Below are 23054 nucleotides of genomic sequence, written 5' to 3'. Positions count from 1 at the left end.
GGGATCTTCCTAACCCAGGAATCAAACCAGGGTCTCCCACATTGCAGGCAGATTCTTTACCAACTGAGCTATCAGGAAGCCCAATAAATGTTTAGTTTTTTTAACACTAAAAAAAGAAAAAGGAAATTATGTTGCACTTCCTTCTTCAGTGTCAGAGGTAAGCTACTCCCAGAGACATCACCTTGAAAACCCTATTTTTCTTTTCCTATTCTTTTTCCCCAGGAATATGCTATCTACCTTACCTAGAAAGAATATGGGCTTCCCTTGTGGCTCAGCTGGTAAAGAATCTGCCCGCAATGCGGGAGACCTGGGTTCAATCCCTGGGTTGGGAAGATCCCCTGGAGAAGGGAAAGGCTACTCACTCCAGTATTCTGACCTGGAGAATTCCATGGACTGTATAATCCATGGGATCACAAAGAGTCGGACACGACTGAGCAACTTTGACTTCACTAGTAAGGACATAGCCCTGTGATCCTTGGCTTCTTAATGAAAAATTTCTCACTTTCAAATGTGTATCTCTTTCCTGAAGACTCTCTAGAGACCCTCTCCTTATATAATTTACAACTTCTCTTTCCCCTTTCTCTTCAACACCCAAACTCCAGACTCAGCGAAGCTCAAAGCCTGGCCCTGCAGAATTTCTCCCCGCTCCCCACCCCCATTGCTGTGGAGGATGATAGAGATAAAGCATCTTCCCACAACAATTTCCTTCAACATGCTTAAATATACAAATTACATAAAACTTCATAGATATAATTACCCCTTTATCTTTGTAGTAGATGTATGACAAACATAGCTTTAATCTGGATAGTCAAGATAATTGATTGTTCCCCACTCTGTAATAAGGCACAGTGGTTGGCAGAGTCAGGGATCATCAGCTGCTACCATCTAATCCAGCATTTCAAACAAAAAAAGTTTTATTCATTTATTTATTTTTGGCTGTTGCTGCACAGAATTTTCTCTAGTTGCAGAGACCAGGGACTACTCTCCAGTTGCAGTGCACAGGCTTCTCATTTCAATGGATTTATCTTGTTGCCGAGCACAGGCTCTAGAGTACGTGGGCTTCAGTAGTTGTGGCTCCTGGGCTCTTGAGCACAGGCTCAGCAGTTGTGGCGCACCAGGCTTAGTTGCTCTGTGGCTTGTGGGTCTTCCTGGATCAGAGATCAAACCCATGCCTAATGCATTAACAGGCATATTCTTTACCACTGATCCACCAGGGAAGCCCCTAATTTAGCACTTTAAACTATAGTTCCCTCTGATTGTAGCTACTGCAATTTTCAGCAATAAAATATGTCACCATAATCACAAGGTACTATCCCTACCATCAGCAACAGCCTTCCATTCATCATAGGCCTGAATAGTATATCTATTACTTTTTACATATATTATCTCACTCAATACTCAAAACAATCTATGAGATCACATTTTGTAGGTGAAGAAAAATTCGAATCAAGGTCTGTTTTAAATCCAAATTCACTGAAATTTTATTCTAATTAATACCTTGAAAACCTTCTCTGAACCACTCATAATTCTGGAACTTGAGCTCAATGGTGTTTCATGATACTCTAAAAAAATCTTTTAGATTTATGCAGGAATATGAGAGCTGAGAGAGAAAGACATTAAAACACACACACACACACACACCCCTACCTGTGTCTGGGAAGGCAGTCCTCTTTGAAAGAGCATGGTTTCTGGAGGAAAACACATGAAGTAGGGAGACCCAGAGAAGATGCCTGTCCAACCAGCCAAATTGACTAAATCAATCTCGGAGTCAGCTATCACCTCCAGCACAACCATGGCCTCACAAAAGTAGGCTGGTAATAACATATGCAGGTAACCAAATCCCCTGGAGAGAGGGCAAGACAGTTCAGTGTCATGTCATCAAGTACTTCTGCTCTTTGGCTGACAGAATAGAGGTTCTAAGGTTATATCTTTCTTCAGTTCAGTTCAGTTCAGTCGCTCAGCCGTGTCAGACTCTTTGCGACCCCATGAATCACAGCATGCCAGGCCTCCCTATTCATCACCAACTCCCGGAGTTCACTCAAACTCACATCCCTCGAGTCGATGATGCCATCCAGCCATCTCATCCTCTGTCATCCCCTTCTCCTCCTGCCCCCAATCCCTCCCAGCATCAGAGTCTTTTCCAATGAGTCAACTCTTTGCATGAGGTGGCCAAAGTACTGGAGTTTCAGCTTTAGCATCAGTCCTTCCAAAGAAATCCCAGGGCTGATCTCCTTTAGGATGGACTGGTTGGGTCTCCTTGCGGTCCAAGGGAGTCTCAAGAGTCTTCTCCAACACCACAGTTCAAAAGCATCAATTCTTCGGCACTCAGCTTTCTTCACAGTCCAACTCTCACATCCATACATGACCACAGGAAAAACCATAGCCTTGACTAGATGGACCTTTGTTGGCAAAGTAACGTCTCTGCTTTTCAATATGCTGTCTAGGTTGGTCATAACTTTCCTTCCAAGGAGTAAGCGTCTTTTAATTTCATGGCTGCAGTCACCATCTGTAGTGATTTTGGAGCCCAGAAAAATAAAGTCTGACACTGTTTCCCCTGTTTCCCCATATATTTCCCATGAAGTGATGGGACTGGATGCCATGATCTTCGTTTTCTGAATGTTGAGCTTTAAGCCAACTTTTTCACTCTCCACTTTCACTTTCATCAAGAGGCTTTTGAGTTCCTCTTCACTTTCTGCCATAAGGGTGGTGTCATCTGCATATCTGAGGTTATTGATATTTCTCCCAGCAATCTTGATTCCAGTTTGTGTTTCTTCCAGTCCAGCGTTTCTCATGATGTACTCTGCATATAAGTTAAATAAGCAGGGTGACAATATCCAGCCTTGACATACTCCTTTTCCTATTTGGAACCAGTCTGTTGTTCCATGTCCAGTTCTAACTGTTGCTTCCTGACCTGCATACAGATTTCTCAAGAGGCAGGTCAGGTGGTCTGGTATTCCCATCTTTTTCAGAATTTTCCACAGTTTATTGTGACCCATACGACAATTATTCTATCACTTGGTGAATTATTTTTCAGTCGAAACCCCATAACCTGTAGAAACAGCGTAATCTGTGTATTTTCTTCTGAGGACTAAAAATAAAAGTTCAATTTTCCAAAATGCTCTTGAAGAAGATGCCTTTTAATCCATTTCCCTGCCTCTCTGTGACAGGTCCTTTACCTGGCCAATGGCAGTAAGAGTAGCAAGGGACCCAGGTAGAACAGGCTGCCACTGTGCTTCAATTTTCAAGCCTCTCAAAATGAACAGAAAACAAGCTCAAAAATGTAATACCTGTCATCCTGCCTACAATATCCATTGCTGGCCCTGCCCTACATTCACCCTCATTAACTGGCTTGTCTGGAGCTTCCTGCTGGCCTTTGCTATAGTTGTTAAGTTATGTCTGACTTTCTGCGACCCCATGAACTGTAGCCCACCAGGCTCCCCTGTCCATAGAATTCTTCAGGCAACAATACTGGAGTGGGTTACTATCTCCTTTTCCAGGGGATCTTCTCAACCCAGGGATCAAACCTGTATCTGCTGCACTGCAGGCGGATTCTTTACTACTGAGCAACTTGGGAAACCCTCTGGCTGATTCCTCATAAAAGGAACTTCATCATTACTGATCTGACTAATGATGGCTCAGAGAGAGCCAGGTTGAAGAGCACATGTAGCATACATATGTACTTCATGCATGTGTACACACATGTACACAAAAGACGGCCAGCATCACACATACACAAAGGATATGCAGAAACAGCTGTACCACACAATTTAAGTAGCACTATGCTAGAGCATAAGCAAAGAGCTGCATTAAGAGTTGAAAGGAAACATAAATGAACATCCATAATCAAATGAACTTATGTAGGAAAATTTAATCTTGAGAGTTTAACTGAATGGAGGTATAAGACCAGTGCTTATTCAATGACACATATAGAAAAAGTTCAAAAAGGCTTCAAGGCATACTATTGATGTTAATATCTTGATTGTTGCTCCATGATTTACCAAGGGCTGTCAGCCGTTCTTTCATTAGATCCTGACCATAGTTTAGGAAGGTAAAACCAAGACATTGTTTTTGTTTATATTCAATTCCTTCCTTCCTTTCTTCCATAAAACATAGAATGCCTAACATGTGCCAAATTGTTTCTGAGGTACGGAAAATTCAGCAGTGAACAAGACAGATAAAAGAGTTGCTGTTCTCATTATAATTTATGTTCTAGTAGGAGAGAGACAATGTACAATTTGCTTATATACATATATAATAAACAAATCATTTAGAATATAATATTAGAATGATGAAGTAATTTAAAAAGTATAAAATACTATGGAAAAATAAATACGGATATTGGGAAGTGCTAGGGGGAGGACTTCAATTTTAAACAGCAGTGTCAATACAGGTGTTATATGAAAGAGTATATCTGGGAGGAGAATGGTCTAATCAGAGGGTCTAATCAGTCTGTGTAAAAGTCCAGGGGCAGGAGCTTGCCTGAAAATGAAGTCACTCAGTCGTGTCCGACTCTTTGCGACCCCATGGACTGTAGCCTACCAGGCTCCTCAGTCCATGGAATTTTCCAGGCAAGAATACTGGAGTGGGCTGCCATTTCCTTCTCCAGAGGATCTGTTCTAAAGTGCAACAAAAAGACCACTGTGATAAGGAAAATGATAAGAGATGAAAACACAATGGAGAAGGGGCGGAACCAGATCCTTTAGGACCTTAAAGATCTTTAGCTTTTACTCTAAGAGCGTGAAGCCATTTGGTTGTTTTGATGAGAAAAGACTATAGGGTAACAAGAGTAGAAGCAGGGAGACTATCTAGAATGCTATTACAATAACCCAAGCAAGAGATGACTGTAGCTTGGTCCATGGTTATAGCAGTGGAGCTAGTGAGAAATGGATTCTGTATACAATTTGAAAGTAGAAGAAATCTCTTGATGAAGAATGTGGGTAGCAAAGATACATGGTGCCAAGGAAGCTGCTAACATTTTTGGTCTATGCCACTGAAAGGACAGAAATGCTGCTTATTGAACTGAGGAAAAATGGGGCAGATTTGATGATGCTGTTAAAGTGCATCACTCAATAAATCAGCAAATTTGGAAAACTTGCCAGTGGCCACAGGACTGAGTTAAGTTTTCATTTCAATCCTAAAGAAGGGCAATGACAAAGAATGTTTAAGCTACCATACAATTGAGCTCATTTCACATGCTAGCAAGGTTATGCTCAAAATCCTTCAAGCTAGGCTTCAGCAGTACATGAACCAAGAACTTCCAGATGTACAAGCTGGGTTTAGAAAAAAGCCAGAGGAACCAGAGACCAAATTACCAACATTTGTTGGATCACAGAGAAAGCAAGCGAATTCCAGAAAAACATCCATTTCTGCTTCATTGACTAGGCTAAAGCCTTTGACTGCGTGGATAACAATAAACTGTGGAAAATTCTTAAAGAGATGGAGATACCAGACCACCTTACCTGTCTTCTGAGAAACCTGTATGCAGGTCAAGAAGCAACAGTTAGAAGCAGACATGGAACAACTGAGGGTTCAAAATTGGGAAAAGAGTATAACAAGGCTGTATATTGTTACCTTGGTTATTTAACTTCTATACAGAGTACATCATATGAAATACCAGGCTGGATGAATCACAAATTGGAATCAAGACTGCCAGGAGAAATATTAACAACCTCAGATATGCAGATAATACCACTCTAATGGCAGAAAGTGAAGAAGAACTAAAGAGCCTCTTGATGAGGGTGAAAAGGAGAGTGAAAAGGCTGGCTTGAAACTCAACATTTAAAAAACTAAGATCATGGCATCTGGTCCCATCACTTCATGAAAAATAGATGGAGAAAAAGTGGAAACAGTGGCAGATTTTTATTTTCCTGGGCTCTAAAATCACTATGGGTGGTGACTGTAGCCATGAAATTAAAAGATGCTTGCTCCTTGGAAGAAAAGCTATGACAAACCTAGACAGCATATTAAAAAGCAAAGACATGACTTTGCTGACAAAGGTCTGTCTAGTCAAAGCTATGGTTTCTCCAGTAGTCCTGTCTGGATGTGAGAGTCGGACCATAAAGAAGGCTGAGCACTTAAGAATTAATTGATGCACTCAAATTGTGCTGCCAGAGAAGACTCTTGAGAGTCCCTTGGACTGCAAGAAGATCAACCAGTTAACCCTGAATATTCACTGCAGTCGAAGCTCTAATACTTTGGCCACCTGATGTGGGAAAGACCCTGATGCTAGGAAAGACTGAGGGCAGGAGGAGAAGAGGGAACAGAGGATAAGATGGTTGGATGGTATCACTGACTCAATGGACATGAATTTGAGCAAACTCTGGGAGATAGTGGAGGACAGAGAGGTCTGGTGTGCTGCAGTCCATTGGGTTGCAAAGACTCAGATACGACTTAGTGACTGAACAATAGCAGAGCAGATTTGAAGACTTTGAATTCAGTTTTGCAAATGTCAAGTTTTGTTATCTATTCAATCTTTCCACTAGGATGTTGAATTCAGATAGATATATAGGGTTAGAAGTTAACAGGAGAAGTCTGGGTTGGAAAATATGGGAATTGTCTTCATTTAGTTGACATTTCCCTGGAGAAGGGAAAGGCTACTAACTCCAGTATTATGGCCTGGAGAATTCCATGGACTATACAGAATTCCATGGGTCACAAAGAGTCAGACACGACTGAGCAACTTTCACTTTCATAGGTGACATTTAACACCACAAGCACAGATGGAATCACCAAGTGAGAACGAGGTAAAGACCAACGAATGGTGCTCTCCAATGTAAAAGGTGGGGAAAGGAGAAGGATTCAGCACAGGAGCCTAAAAAGGAACAACCAGTGAGGGAGGAGAAAAACTAGGAGTGTGTGGAATTCTTGGGAGGCAAAAAGAAGATAGTATTTCTAGGAGGAAGAAGTGATCAATTGTACTGATGGCCCTAATGATGAAAATTAACTGACCAGTGTATTTAACAGTGTGGAAGCTGCTGTTATCAGAAGCTCAACAAAGAGTTGCTTCTATGGAATGACGGAGATGAGAGCCTGATTGGGATGAGTTTAAAAGATAATGGGAAGAAAGGACCTTTGCTACTAAGAGAACAGAGGAATGGTTAGTGAAGAGATGGTATTTTTAAAATGGGAGAAATAATGGCATGTTTCTATGGTATTAGCAATAATCCATCAAAGAAGAAAATTGATCATGTAGAAGAAAGGGAAAGGATTACAGTGTACTTGAATAGAGTGGATATGCAATTTCATTCACAAACCAAGACACAGAAGAGTGATGTATTCATGATTATATAACCAATAAATGATAAGAGCCTGGATATGAACCCAAGCCCCATAGTCAACATTCTCTAACACACCATGATGGAGGAGGCCTATGTCACCTACTATAGTATGCTTGGCAAATGGTCATCAACCTTTGCCTAATAACATTATTTCAGAGCATATGATTTCATAAGTAGTTCATTTCAACATATTGCATGTTTAACGTGTGTCAGTCACTAGGTTGATGGGGAATGAGGAAAGAATATAAAGGTGAATGACACACTTTCTCTAAGGAAATTTACAATCTGGTGAACCTTAAACAATAACCAAGACAAGACAAAATAAATTAGTGTATTGATGGACAGTTCTAATGATGACAGTATTCCCTTACACTGAGGCACATTCTACCTCTAGGCAATGTCTCCCAATTTGCTTCTAAGTCTGCCCTCTCCAGCAATGACAATATCTATTCTTTAGGGTATGTAGATGAATCACAAGTTCTGTCTCACTGGTAGAAAATTATTCCAACTGGATCTGGGGATAAACAATAGATCATAAGCCTAAAAGCATATACTTTAAGGTAAAAGTAATGAAACCACCAACGTGAACCTATTTTATATCTTTATTTCAACCCCATCTTTTGTAGAATGAAAGACAATTCACACTTAAGGTATTAAGCTCAACAGTGGAACTATTACAGGGCTTCACCATATGGAGATAGCTTATATTACAGAAAATACTCAAACTTCTTCAATTCTCTCAACATACACATTAAATATTTCAGAAGAATAATGCTTTCTGAGTATGAAAACATGAGTTCAATCCCTTAGCAAAATACCTTATATGTGTATGTGTGTGATTTCTTCAGGTTATTATAATAACCTTGTCGATTCTTTTTATTAAAACAGGTATAAACTCCTCATTTAGAAGTCCTATGGGCTTACAGAGAACAAAATTCTGTGGTCTTTAAGTATCTTTTTCTTTCTATCTAATAACTAAGAACATTTGCATGAAAAAAGGCATCATCTTCTATCTAGGGTATTCTTTTTTTTAGCCACAAGGCTTGTGGGATCATAGTTGACTGACTAGGGGTTGAACCTGTGCCTTCAGCAGTGAAACAATGGAGTCCTAACCACTGGACCTCCAAGGAATTCCTTACTTAGGGTGTTCTTTTATAAGAAACCAAATCATCAGTGTACTGCATATGCAACAACTGTGATGATAACTAGAGAAGAGTTAATATTTTGATGAAGAAAAACATTAGGAGCAGGCAGATATAAGAAACCAAGATCTATTCCCTTGGCCTGGAATTCCCATATACACTCCTCCTAGCAAACACCTATTCAGTCTTTTAAGAGCCTCTACAAATGTCAACTTGTAAAATCTTCCCCTCCTCATCCTTATCCCCACTTTGTACTCTCTTTGCTGTACTCTCACAGAATTTTTGTAAACAACTCTATTGTGAAACTACATTGAATTTACTGTCTCCAATTTACTTCCTTTAATTTATGTGTATTCCAAGTCTGTGAGCTTCTTGAGGGAAGAGGGTTACTGTATCTTTTCTTTGTGTTCCCAGTGTACCACACAGTGTCTGGAACCTGGAAGGTATTCAATAAATGCTGATGGAGTGAAGCGATGATGAATGAGTCAGTGAATGAATGAAACAAATGGAAAAGCAAAAACAGAACTAAAGGTTAGGGGAAAATGAACAATGAGTTTTGATAACTAAGAGGTTCACTAATTTAGTCATACCCCCTTCATTTTACAGACCGGGAAACTTAAACTTGTATTAGTTAAATGACTTGTCTACACTAGTCACTGTCTATAGCAAGGCTACGGAGCAACAGGAGTTTGAACCTCAACAAAGCCCCTGACCTTTTTTCATTATTATAACACTGACCACATTGTATTGTCAGTCTTCCCTATCACATCTAGTTCCTTGAAGACAGTAATGATGTTTTATCTATCTCTAATCTATCCTTTGATTATAATGACGAAGCTAATATTGCTCATGGTGCCATAGAAATAACCTCAAAATTAGACATGTGGACTTGCAATCCCCTTTAAGATGACTTGTCTAATTTCCAGACATTCAAAGACATCTGAGTGTGCTTTAGTGAAATAGCTATTGATTCTGAGCTTCAGAATCAAATGCAGTTCAGTTCAGTTCAGTCATTCAGTCATGTCCGACTCTTTGTGACCCCATGGACTGCAGCACACCAGGCCTCCCTGTCCATCAGCAACTCCCAGAGATTACTCAAACCCATCTTCATTGAGGCAGTGATGCCATCCAACCTTCTTATCCCCTTCTCCTCCTGCTTTCAATCTTTCCCAGAATCAGGGTCTTTTCAAATGAGTCAGGTATTCACATCAGGTGGCCAAAGTATTGGAGTTTCAGCTTCAACAACAGTCCTTCCAATGAATATTCAGGAGTGATCTCCTTTAGGATGGACTGGTTGGATCTCCTTGCAGTCCAAGGGACTCTCAGGAGTCTTCTCCAACACCACAATTCAAAAGCATCAATTCTTTGGTGCTCAGCTTTCTTTATAGTCTAACTCTCACATCCATAGATGACCACTGGAAAAACCATAGCCTTGACTAGATGGACCTTTGTTGGCAAAGTAATGTCTCTGCTTTTTAATATGCTGTCTAGATTGATCTAGATTGATAACTTTCCAAGGAGTAAGCGTCTTTTAATTTCATGGCTGCAGTCACCATGTGCAGAGATTTTGGAGCCCCACAAAATAAAGTCAGCCACTGTTTCCCCATCTATTTGCCATGAAGTGATGGGACTGGATGCCATGATCTTAGTTTTCTGAACGCTGGGCTTTAAACCAACTTTTTCACTCTCCTCTTTCACTTTCATCAAGAGGCTCTTTAGTTCTTCTTCGCTTTCGGGCAGTGTCATCTGCATGTTTGAGGTTATTGATATTTCCCCCAGTAATTTTGATTCCAGCTTGTGCTTCCTCCAGCCCAGCATTTCTCATGATATACTGCTTATTTAACATATAAGTTAAATAAGCAGGGTGACAATATACAGCCTTGACGTACTCTTTTTCCTACTTGTAACCAGTCTGTTGTTCCATGTCCAGTTCTAACTGTTGCTTTCTGACCTGCATACAGATTTCTCAAAAGGCAGGTCAGGTGGTCTGGTATTGCCATCTCTTTCAGAATTTTCCACAGTTTGTTGTGATCCACATAGTCAAAGGCTTTGGCATGGTCAATAAAGCAGAATTAGATGTGTTTCTGGAACTCTCTTGCTTTTCGATGATCCAACAGATGTTGGCAATTCGATCTCTGGTTCCTCTGCTTTAGTGAAATAGTGTAACAACCCTGAACTTCAGAATCAAACACACCTAAGTTTAAATCCTAGACCAGGTGATGCAGTGGTAAAGAACCTGCCTGCCAGTGCAGAAGATGCAAGAGTCGTGGGTTTGATCCCTGGGTCAGGAAGATCCCCTGGAGGAGAAAATGGCAACACACTCTAGTATTCTTGCCTGGAAAATTCCATGGACAAAGGAGTCTGGTGGGCTACTGTCCATGGGGTCACAAAGAATCAGATGCAACTTAGCATGCACACATGCATTAGGGGTATTATTTAAAATTTCTGAACTAAGGTGCTTCATCTGCAACCCAGATCAGAAACAGGTGGGTTTGTATGGGGGGATTCAAAGATAATTCTAAGTTATTGAAAATAAATGGTTGATTAGATTATGATTCTAAAAAATAGGAAGTAAAAGAAAAAAAGAGGAGATTGGGGACTGGGAGGAAGGGAAGGACAAAAGATATTTAAGACGTTAAAGCCTTTGCAAGTAACCACAAGTGGGCGTTAAAAAGACAGGGGGAAAAATCTAAGATATTAAAAATTCTTGGATATATTTCAAAGCCACTTCTGACCCTAAACTGTACAAGACATAAAAGAGACTGGGGTGGGAGTAGAGGATATGGAGAAAACAGTTCATTCAGTGAGGCCCTAAAGGGCAGAAACAGGATCACAGAATAAATGTTATAAGTAAATTTTGATTTGCCCCAAGAAAGAATTTTATAATAGCAAGAGGACCTGGTTATGGAGTCACTAAGTCTGAGAGGCAATAGCTTTGCTTTGGAATCCCGGAAGCTTAAGTATCCCACTGTATGACTTTAGACCAGTCATTTTACCCCCAACTTAGCTGTCTCATCTGCAAAATTCAGACCAAAGGTTTTATCCTTTCTGTTTGGATGCTGGTGCTTATTAAGACACTTCCTACATCCCTGAATGTATCAGAAGAAACTGATTTGTGACCATCAATGCATTTCCCAACCAAATGTAGATAAGTAAATGAGGATATAACTCACATCAGGAAGAGGAGGTAAACTTTGTGTATGAATCATCTGATCCTCATACTCACCATTTTAATGAGTAACATAGAGAACACATGCATTTCTGTTTCTGCTTTGAGACCTCTTGTATCCGTTTTTCTGTTTACTCTTTCAAAGGTCATAAGTTTACCTCTGGGTGAATACATTATGGTAGAAGAGCTTTTATAAATTATAATATAATGACTTTTAAATTGATTTGGACACCTTGAAATGTATGTGAAATTAGCTTGGCAAGGCAGCCATCTAACAGAAGATAAGCTGCAGGTTAAATTCTCTAAACTGTGTTTTCTGATTGTATCTATACAAATTCTGTCTGGACATGGAAACTGTAAGTATCAATTCACTATGAAATAACAAATCTAAGAAAAGACACTAAATCTTAAACATAAGTTTCCCACAGTTTAGATAATATTTTTCTTAAGAGAGTAGGGCACACTGCTAAAATTCTATTCAGAAAATGTGAATAGATTAAAAATGAGTTTGATAAATACAGTAAAATACAAGAAAATAAGATGTCTTGTGGTCTGTATAACATTTGAGAATGTGTTCTGAAGAAAAATTGTTGTCCCTTTGATGTAACTTTGAAGAACTGAGCTAAGGGATGGGGGTATAACTTTGAAACTGAAAGAACCACTGTGCTAAATCAGAGGAAAATAAATCATAATTTAACATTTTTCAATTAAAAAAAATCTGTTCAGAGGTTCCAAAACACTATTCTGTTTGGTTTAGGCAATCAGATTTAAATTCATCTTTTTTTCACAAGTTGAGAGGGGAAAAAGTTTTAGTAACTATTACTCAAATCATCTCTATGGTATGTATAAGGTACACAATAAAGAGAAATGGCTGGTCATAAGAAGACTTGTTTTCTAATCTTAGGGCAAGTTGCTGTGTGGCTTCAGATAAGTCCCTTATTACCTTAATTTCTTCAGCTATATACTTCTTAGTATGAAGGAGAAGGTAAATGAAAATCCTTTGAGAGGTATAAATTGTTCTGCAGTGAAGATTATTAATGCATAATTCTTTTCCTCATTCTATTAATGTTGAAATGTCCTTAATATATCTTTCGGATAACTCATAATTCTTTCTTCCCTCCACCAGATTTGTTAATTAAATGATGGAAGGCATTTTGGTAAGATAGGTAAAAGATTTAGTGAAAAAACCTGCTAAAGAAATAAAGCCAAATGCCTCTGAAAAATGTAAGGGTACATTAAATGAAAAAAGCAAAGATCTACATTTAATGTGTTCATAAGACAGATACTGTGTCTTTGTTTTATTTTTCAAATTTGTCAGTTAAAAACAAAAGTAGTGGTGTAATATACTCAAGAGGTTTAATGTTACATTAATCAGAGCTGACAACCATGAAAACTATTTATTGTTGTATTTGAACCACTAATTTCAGATGAAATCTAAAACACTCAAGCTCCAATTGTTAGCACTGACATGCCAACAAAAACCTTAAGGAAATCTTTTGTAGCTAGATCACACTGTTGTTATGCACTCACTTGAGAAAACAAAATATGTATGTAACTAAATCCTACCGTATGTCTACAGTGGTTTCGATAAACAGACCCAGTCAAAAGTTGAGTAAATTATACTATAAAGGTTAATTTAAAATCTATGTTGTCATTCACTGACTTCTGATAACTATACTTTTCGATTTAGTGTATGTAGTTAGAGCACTGTCTAGCCTAAATGAATCTGAGGTTCCATTTCTATTTCTACAGGAGTCAGTTAACTCGAAAAAGAAGAAAAAAATGGACTAAGATAAATTGCGTATGGACAACTTGGGCAAAAAAACTACTTGAAAAGCCATCTTCGCAAATGAAGTACAGTAATGCTCCAAACTATAGATAAATAGGAAAAGAAATGAATAAGTTACTTAATCTAAATATAGAAACATAGGGCATGCAGTGATCCAGTTAGGAAAAGGCTTTCTTCTCTATTGCTAAACCTAATACTTCCCAGAGCAGATCTTGTTCTGTTGTGTGAATTTGAGCAAGTTGATTAAATTCTGAGCTTATTTCCTCAGCTGTAAAATGAGGATAATAACTGATCTCCATAGGAAAGTTATGAGAATTACAGTAAACAGGGACTATAAACTACATTTTTGGGAGTGAGCACACTGTGTAGGGCTTAGAGACTAGAAGCAGAAATATGTGGTACACATCAAACGCACATAATGTTATAAGCAAAATTCCCTCAGTAAAAAATAAATCTAAAATTTTAAAGGAGAGAAAAATAGTGAATATAAGCTAACTACTAAGTAAAAGCAGCAGTAGCAGGAATAGCAGCAGCAAACTGTTCTCACTCTGTCCTGATGCCTGCATAGGTCTTCAGAATAAAAACTAAGAGTGCATTACCAAGCAAAGGGTGATCAACTTTAGCCAGTGGTGAAGGAATATCATTGGCTTTTGAATTTGACAAAAAATACCCTGTTTTAAGGGAACATTTTCAAAGCAGAAAGGTGGGAAGCCTGATCATAAGTGGCTAACAAAAACAAATAAAAATGGAGATGGCAGGATTGAGAAAAATATGACTGAGACTGTCTTGCTCCATGGGTTCTAACTCACAAACACGAAAAATGTTCCATTAGTGCTTGACAATATATAAAGCTATTACGATTTCTACAGAGCTCTTTGGTGATGAATTAAAAATTGGTAAGTAAAGTGGGCATGGGAAGGTGAGCCATATCTCTAAGTAGATATGGAGAATGAATTTTTAGTGATTGTAATTAAATGTAGTCTCATGTGAACTAGATTATTTCTATGCCATTGAGATCTACTGATAAAAGCTTCTCATTGATGATGTAAAGGAGAAGAGAAACAAAGTGGCTGAGACAAGAAGCAATAGGACAGGCAATTTCTTTCAAGCTGTAAAAAACTGCACGTTTTAAGGCAGATGGTAAAGACCAAGGGAAAGGGAAGAGAACGCAAGATACAGAACAAGAAAAGCTTAGCAACAAAGTACCTCACATATTGGGGCTTCCCAGGTGGCTCAGTGGTGAAAAAAAAAATCCACCTGCCATTGCAGGAGAGTCAGGGTTCGATCCATGGGTCGAGAAGATCCCCTGGAATAGCAAATGGAAACCTGCAACCCACTCCAGTATTCTTGCCTGAAGTTTCCACTGACAGAGGAGCCTGGCAGGCTTCAGTCCATGTAACCGCAAAGAGCTAGACATGACTGAACACACACAAACATCCCCCTCACATATTAGGATAAGATTCAATAATATTAGCACCTAACATCTGTTGGGAACTATTATCATTTAAAAACTGTTATATTTATCATTTAAAAATTGTCATTTTTAAATTATCATTTAAAATGATATCTATTATTTAAAAATGATATCTATTACCATTTAAAAATTGTTATAAAACAATTTACATCTGATTTTTATTGACGTCAATATAAATTATAAATTAAGTAGAAACATTATTTATCCTCCTTTCAGACTTATAATCTACCTTGAATTCATGTAGATTCATAGCTTACAAAAGCTTTCACATAATCCTCCCAAAACAAAGTGAATGTGCCATCAGTTTTGTAATTCTTATTTTCAGGTAGAGAGATTGAAGGCATGAAGGTTAAATGACTTGCAAAGGAGGTTTTTTTAAAAATTTTTCTTAAGTATAAAGTTGATTATGAAGAGTTATTTTTCCTAGAGAATTTTTGGGGTTTGGGTAGGTTTTTAAGGGGTTGGACTTCATGACTAGCACTTAGTCTTCCACAAAAAGTTTTGCATGCGTTCAGATTCCCTCTTTCTGTTTCCCCAAGACCTGGGTCTTGATGCTGCTCCACTTTTGATCAGGCCTCCCAGAGGCCCTCCCAGAGTCAACATAATATCCATGCACAGTTCTCATTTTCCCTCCTTATTCCCCAAATTTAACAACTTATTTCTCATTATTTTCAGAGCAATCTTAACTTCTCTAATTCATTAAGTTACACTAATATATCAGAACTAGTAACAGTTTAACAAATTACTTCCTCCCAGATTTGCATTTTAACCTGGGGCCTCTTAAACTGTTTAATAATGTGGGCATTTCTGACTCTGAGAACCAAGTCAAAGAAGCTTGGTCTTTTCTGGCATCCCATCACACCAACACAGCAAAAGCATCCTTTATAGGCCTTTTTGTAGGAATAATCCTAACCTTTATTTCATGTGCGTGCATGCGTGCTTAGTCACTCAGTCATGTCTGACTCTTGCGACCCCACAGACTGCAGCCCGCCAGGCTCCTCTGTCCATGGAATTTTCTAGGCAAAAATACTGGAGTGGGTTGCAGTTTCCTACTCCATGATCTTCCCAACCCAGGGATCAAACCGGCATCTCCTATGTTTCCTGCATTAGCAGGCAGATTCTTTACCACAGAGCCATCCGGGAAGCCCTTTATTTCATGTAGGTTATATTAAACAAAATAATATGGGGAAAATATTCACAGTAAGACTAGTTAAAATTATAATTATTTTGTACAATTTAACTTTGTGATTGGCTAATAAATGACCCAGGGGTTGAACCTAGGTCTCCTGTATTGCAGGCAGATTCTTTACCATCTGAGCCACCAGGGAAGCCCCATAAGTGATAATATTAAAACCAGATTTCATCTTAATTCAATAAAAATGTTATGGGCGTAAGCAAGTAAGTTATATGTGTAGGTCATCCTTTAATACTATGACTATCACTGATTTTTAAAAGGCTTCCCTGGTAGCCCAGCTGGTAAAGAATCCGCCTGCAATGCAGGAGACCCCGGTTCCATTCCTGGGGTGGGAAGATCCCTTGGAAAAGGCATAAGCTATCCACTCCAGTATTCTTGGGCTTCCATGGTGGCTTAGCTGGTAAAGAATCTGCCCACAATGCAGGAGACCTGGGTTCAATCCCTGGGTTGGGAAGATTCCCTGGAGAAGGGAACAGCTACCCGATCCAGTATTATGGCCTGAAGAATTCCATGGACTGTATAGTCCATGGGGTTGCAAAGAGTCAGGCACAACTGAGCGACTTCCACTTCACTTCACTTCTGATTTTTAAGAAGAGAAGAGATAATTTCATAATGGTGAATTTATACAAATTTCCTATGATCACTCCTGAGGTATTTTAGAGTTTTCATACAAATAGACAAAAAAAGAAAACTTTATATATATTAAAAAAAAAAACCCAAAACCGTTCATGTCACTTTTTTTTTTCTGATTGACTCATCTGTCATTATTTTTTCTAAAGATCAGGAGCCACATATTTAGTTTTGAAAATTAAGAAATCTGTTTCAAGTGTCATTCTGCTTAGTTCTGTAAGTACTAGTTCCAGGATCAAAGATAAAATGAAGTAGATGGGCTATCCACTTCACATACAATCTCCTTGTGCCTTAAATATACTATGGAAATGTGGTTTTCTAAGACTTCATTAAGCTCTGGTTTAATATAACCTACATGAAATAAGGGGCTTCCCAGATGGCTCTGTGGTAAAGAATCTGTCTGCCAATGCAGGAAACATAGGAGATGCCGGTTTGATCCCTGGGTTGGGAAGATCATGGAGTAGGAATTGGAAAGCTCTGGTTAGCTGAGGGAAGGGAAGCTTATAGACACTGCTTACAGATGGCTGAACCAGCGGTTATTACCAAGAGGAACTCTGACCTGAAAGGAAGCAATCTTAAGATGGCAGAGAAAAGCAGGGTGATCATCCTAGCTCTTGCAGGTGAAGAACTGTTTGTTTTTTTAACTGCATACATACATCCTGAATCTACAGTTCATGGTTTCCTTTATATGATGAAGTTACCCACTGCCTTGACTGCTGTTTTCTATTCAGCTTTCTTGTTTTTAACAACCCAGGAGCAACAATGAAGGATTTCAATTTCCAAATGGTTTGGGAAGATATAAGTAATAACACAAACAGCTATGGTTAACCACCTATGCTTTCCTTATTCTACTTTTTTTTTTTAAAGATGTGAACCTAAAGGTATGTATAGGATATAAAGTAAAACTGAGGTACCTCAATAATCTTCCTTCAAGAACGATTACTAGTATCTTTTGGCACAGTTTACTAAAACTTTAAAAGGTAAAATGTCCACCCCTAACATTTTCCCTTTCATTTCTCTCTCACTCTCCTTTTCTAGACCCTCTTCACTTTCTGTAAGAAAGGGGGACTAAAACATTGTCTGCATGTTTCTCAGAATACTGTAATGATTTTGAAACCTCATAGTATTTATCCTCCGACTGTCACTTTAGTACAGAAGCAAAACTCAATTTAGAGGATTATAAATACGAACAAAACTCAGTTCTTGATCTCAAGGAACTTTCTAGGGTAGTAATAATCCTAAAAGAAATATTAATAAAATGATAAATACATTTACTTTTCTCTTTACACTTAAGGAAGGGTTACACATGCAAAACTTCATCTGATACTTTAAAATATCCTTGTAAGGAAGATGGGACAAATACTATTTTCCCAACATTACAGAGGAGATAGAGATAAAACATGCAACATATTTAAAGCCATAAAAATAACTAGATAAACTTATGTTGTGATTATAACTAAATAAACATGTTATAGTTATCTATGTGTTGACCTTTGAACAACACAAGTGTGAACCACACAGGTCCACTTACACACGGATTTTTATCAATAAATAAATAATATTGTACCATAGGAACTGCAGTTGGTTAAATCTGATGATGCAGAGGAACTACAGGATATGGAACACTGACTGTAAACATATACTTGGATTTCTGACTTGGAGGAGAGGTTGCCACTCTAAACCCCATGTTTTTTCAAGGGTCAACTGTATACACACACACACACAGAGCTTATCACCCTGGAAATGTGTCTTGGCTTAAGAAAATATCTATCATACTAATCTGCTATAATGCTTAAAATTTCATTTTAGAAAGTCCATGTGTCTGCGTGTGTGCTCAGTCGCGTCCAACTCTTTGTGATCCCATGGACAGAAGCCCACTAGGCTTCTCTTGTCTATGGAATTTCCCAGGCAAGAATACTGGAGTAGGTTACCATTTCCTCCTCTGGGAAATCTTCCCACCCCCCCGCCATTTCCTCCTCCAGGAAGTCTTTCCAACCCAGGGGTCGAACCTGTGTCTCTTGCATCTCTTGCATTGGCAGGCAGATTCTTTACCTCTGCGCCACCTGGGAAGCCCTAGCAAGTCCATACTCTACGAGTATCTACAAGAAGTTCCATTAGAGCATAGGCCTAAATAGAGAGAAATGCAAAAAAGATTACTGGATGCTATTACAAGTGGGTCAGTTTAGTACATGGTAATTGGGTTCCTTAGAAAAATGGAAGGTTGGGAATACTTTTTGTCCTAGAACAAAATGGGAAAAGTTTGATGGGAGGAAAGACAAAAAGGTCTTGATAGGCGGAGGTAAAGCCCTGGGCACAAGCAGCCTGAGGATTTGTAAGAAACTGAATAGGGTAGAGGCAGTGAGGATGTTAAAAGAAGAACTTCTTGCTGCAAGTTACTCAAACTAGGTTTGAGTTCTTCAGTATTCTTGCCCACTTCCTCCATTTAATCCATGGTACCAGGCTCATAGGTACTCAAAAAATATTTGTCATAACTTTAATTAATAACTTTATATAACTTTAGATATGAAGATTCAGTATGTAAAACTCTGGAAATCCTTGGAAGTAGTTTCCTCAAAGTTAACAAGCTCATAAATTCATTCATGAAAGACTGGACTAGAAAATTCTACAAATCAAAGCATAAAAAGAAACTCTAATGTTTGCAAAATTTGCAGTCTATTTTGTATTCAATTCGTTCATATCCTCTTCTCAGGATATAGAAACGTTTGTGTTGCACCCATTTCAGAAGATGTATATGGCCTCAGAATTGAGTATTAGAGTCATTAAATTTTAATCTTGTTTAGGAAACTGTCTGCTTATCTTGGGAAAAAGGCAAGTTGCCATTTTTCCCCCATATGGAGACTGTGGAGACAAGGGAAACCCCTCCACATTTTTCCCACAATTTCATATTATGCTAGAGAATTTCTGATTTTGTTAATCCATTAAACTTTTTAAGAGTATTTTTAGTTAGCACTGTACTGAGTGAGGTATATGAATGGAGACAAGTGCACAGTCCTTGCCCCTGAAGAAGTTACAATGCAGAGAGACAGAACCAGGCGTGGAACAAAAGCTGTGACTGCATAATAATATACTAGTGTGGGTTGGGGGATGGGGAATCTGGAAGTCCCGTTGTTACTAGGAAAGTGGTTTCCAAGAGGTGAGAGCTTTTAGGCAGGCTCCCAAAGAGGTTGATTTTAATGATTTGCAGGAGTGAAAGTTAAAGGGCTTTCTATTTGGGAGATAAACATCTGCCATGATTTAAATATGGGAAGAGCCTGAAGTGTGGGAGACTTAAGGAGATTGACTTCCTGGCAGTCAAAAGGCAGATTTGGGAAAGGATTTGAGAATACAACTGATAAGTTTGGGGAAGTCAGTTGATAAAGATGGGAAGGGACAGAGATTTTTGTTGTGGTTGTTATTAAAAGTTTAGATTTGATGTGGTAGGTAAACAATAAATAGAGAAATTACATGAGAAGAATGATTTTTATGATGTAACAATGAGATTGCAATAGAGAGGTCCTGATGCTCAGGAAACAAGCTAGATATACCATATTTTAGGACTAGGTTAGTAAGACCTGAAAGAAAATGGTAGCTGAAGAAATTTCAAAGTTGAATAGATAGTAATAATAAGGAAAAGGCTATGTTATAAACTATCCCATTACTATTCTTTAATTATTAACCCAATTAACAATGATTTCCAGATAATTTATCTCCAGTCCCCCTCTCCCTAGTTTACACCTTTGTATCAAAGAGATTTTATTCAGGACATCCTTTTCAGTACTCTCCACCTATGCCTTACTCAGCTTGCCTTTGCTTCATCTTCTTCCCATTTTACCTCCTGCTGTTCATTTAATCAAATCATCAAATTATTTTAGTCCTTACAAGACCTTAAAGGCATTTATGATCTCAGAAAATTCTGAAATTCTGGCTGCTAGGGACTTTAACCACATAACAACAACATAGGACTTATTTTCAAAATTAGAATTTTTGATTACTGATGGTACTCATTCTAAGTGTTTAAAAATGATCGTTGTAAAAACAAAAATTACTTGTAATCTCGCCACCACTATTGAAATGCTGATTTATTCCTTCCAAATGTTAAATGTGAATAATTTTCACATATTTTAAAATGCAGTATATATCTTTTAATTTATTTTTAATGGGAGGATAATTGCTTTAAACTGTTGTGTTGGTTTCTATCATACACAACATGAATCAGCCATAGGTATACATATGTCCCATTCCCTCTCAGTACATCTTTGCATCTCGCTTTTAGTTTTTACTTTCATATGGTTATTTTGGAGGCTCCTAGAATTCAAGCAGTTCTACTCAGAATTTTGCTAAGACCCCTGCTACTGCTACCTCCCTATAATTCAGTCTCTACTCCCTATATCCTCTGATTATTCATAACTTTAGCTCCTTTGTGGTTCTTGCTGCCTGGCATCTATCACTTGCCTACTCAATGCACCTTTAAACCATCATTCAATCCACCTCAGTCCCTCCTTCTCCTTGCACGGTGTTTGTGGAGAGCTTCACAAGCTTCCTACAGAACGACTGCCCTTGGATCTAGTGTCCATCCCAATCCACAAACTGCTGCAAAGAGGGAGAAGAGATCATGTCGCACCAGAAGAGAATTTATGAAGGAACCTCTTAGAGGAATGGGAATGACAGACACAGCTGTCTTGATCTATATTCCTTCATTTCTTACTTTCTGAAAATAAGATTTTTGGTGACTATATAATATTCTGTCCTGTGAATATTCCAGATGTACCTAACTGTTCCAACAATGATCAACAGTTAACATGTCTTTGATCTTCACTATTCTAAATAACAGTGAGGTGAGAAGCCTTCTAAGTTGCCTGAATCTCAGGTAAAAACTTTTTGGATTTCTGAAAGTTGAATTACTACAAAGGTGGCAATCTTGATAGAGTCTGCCAAATGAACTTTCAGAAAGGGTTTTATGACTTTAAAATAGGAGCAAGGATTTTAACTTGTTATAGTTAGCTTACTAGGAACCACAGGGAAATCTATACCATATGCTAGAAATACTTATAGGAAATATATGCTTTTAAGAGATGCTCTCACATAATGAATTCATTGCATTTTACAAATGAAGATAATAGGGAACATTACAAGACAGCAGTGTGTATTTTGAGTGGGAGGAATACACTAGGGGGACAGACTTGAATTGGAAAGATAATGCATTTAAGTATATAGAAAAAGGAATGAAAGGCATATTAAGCTATACAAATCCATTCCTTATCTTTAGCCTTTAGTGAATATTACATTTTATGCAGTTGAACCTTTATGTACATATTTGGTATCTTTCAACTATTAATTGATAAAGCTACTACCATTTTGTGATCTGCAGAATAATTCCCGAGGCCAGTATCCTAGATGTTAGACTTTTCCCTTTGGTTAGAATTTTTTTCCCTTCAAATCTTTGTTGTTGGGACAGTTTTGGATAATACCCTATGAATACCTTTGTGTGCTCATTTTAAAAAAGTCATACCATTGAAAGATATTTCCCAAAATGGAACTGTTGATTAAAAGATATGAACAACAGTATTGCTTGCTTATATACTGCAAGATACTGTACCCCACTAACATATTAAATTTGCACGTTTGTATCGCTGGTTATCGCGTCTTTCCATTTTCCATCCTCTCCACGAGGTAGCGAAGCACAAATGGCTGTGAGCCCAGCGCAAAGTATAATAAAAGCTCAATAAATACTACTGGATTAATCTTTCCGTACCTGTCGGCTTGATTTTTCTCCAGATTTTTCTCCCTCAGTCTCTCCGCTTCGATTTTTTCGGAAACTAATTCATTACCTTCAATCGGCAATTTCAGGTAAAGTCATTTTGGACAGAGGCAACATTTTACTTCCCATTCTGGAAACTTATTTGCCCAACTGCCGTCTGAGGAAGCCAAATTCAAAGCAGTCACTGCCAGCTGAGCTCACACCCGGCTGCCTCCTCGGGAAGGAAACGTTTTCTTGAAAACTTTCTAAGCCAGTCAACGTGGGCAGATTCCGAAACGAGATGGCCGCGCGTTTCTGTCAACCAATTCGACGCTGAGTGACAGAAATTCTATGAAGGAGTAAATGTCCCGGGAATATTTTGCATCTCAGTAGCTTGGGGTTGCATCTTGGAGTTGATGCCTTCTCCCAGGCCCCGACGGCTACGACAGGTGCGAAGCCCGCCCGGGAGGAGCTTCTGCCTTCCGAGCTGAGCCACAGGTCGCGCAGGGGAACGTCTATTCCGGGATGCCTAGTTGGCGCCTAGGCGCCGGGTTCCCGCACACCTCAGTCCGCCAACCCGCGGGCCCGCAGTCGCCGCGCCGAGGCCGGGAGGCGGCTGGGGGCGGGGTCGGCCGCGGCGT

The 23054-nt window shown here is 38.7% G+C and overlaps 1 long non-coding RNA gene across 1 annotated transcript in view; it reads right to left on the bottom strand.

Annotated features, from left to right (window-relative positions):
* The window catches only part of LOC139183071 (uncharacterized), a 49631-nt gene extending 26623 nt beyond the window's left edge, over nt 1–23008 (bottom strand). The window contains exon 1 of the long non-coding RNA XR_011566537.1: nt 22429–23008. This is a non-coding gene — a long non-coding RNA (uncharacterized lncRNA). The remainder of the gene's footprint in view (nt 1–22428) is intronic.
* Nucleotides 23009–23054: the final 46 nt, after the last annotated feature.

Source organism: Bos indicus, chromosome 5 (assembly GCF_029378745.1).
Source record: "Bos indicus isolate NIAB-ARS_2022 breed Sahiwal x Tharparkar chromosome 5, NIAB-ARS_B.indTharparkar_mat_pri_1.0, whole genome shotgun sequence".
Taxonomy (NCBI): Eukaryota; Metazoa; Chordata; class Mammalia; order Artiodactyla; family Bovidae; genus Bos; species Bos indicus.
The sequence above is the reverse complement of the archived record's forward strand: the minus strand, read 5'-3'. Positions and strand labels throughout refer to the sequence as shown.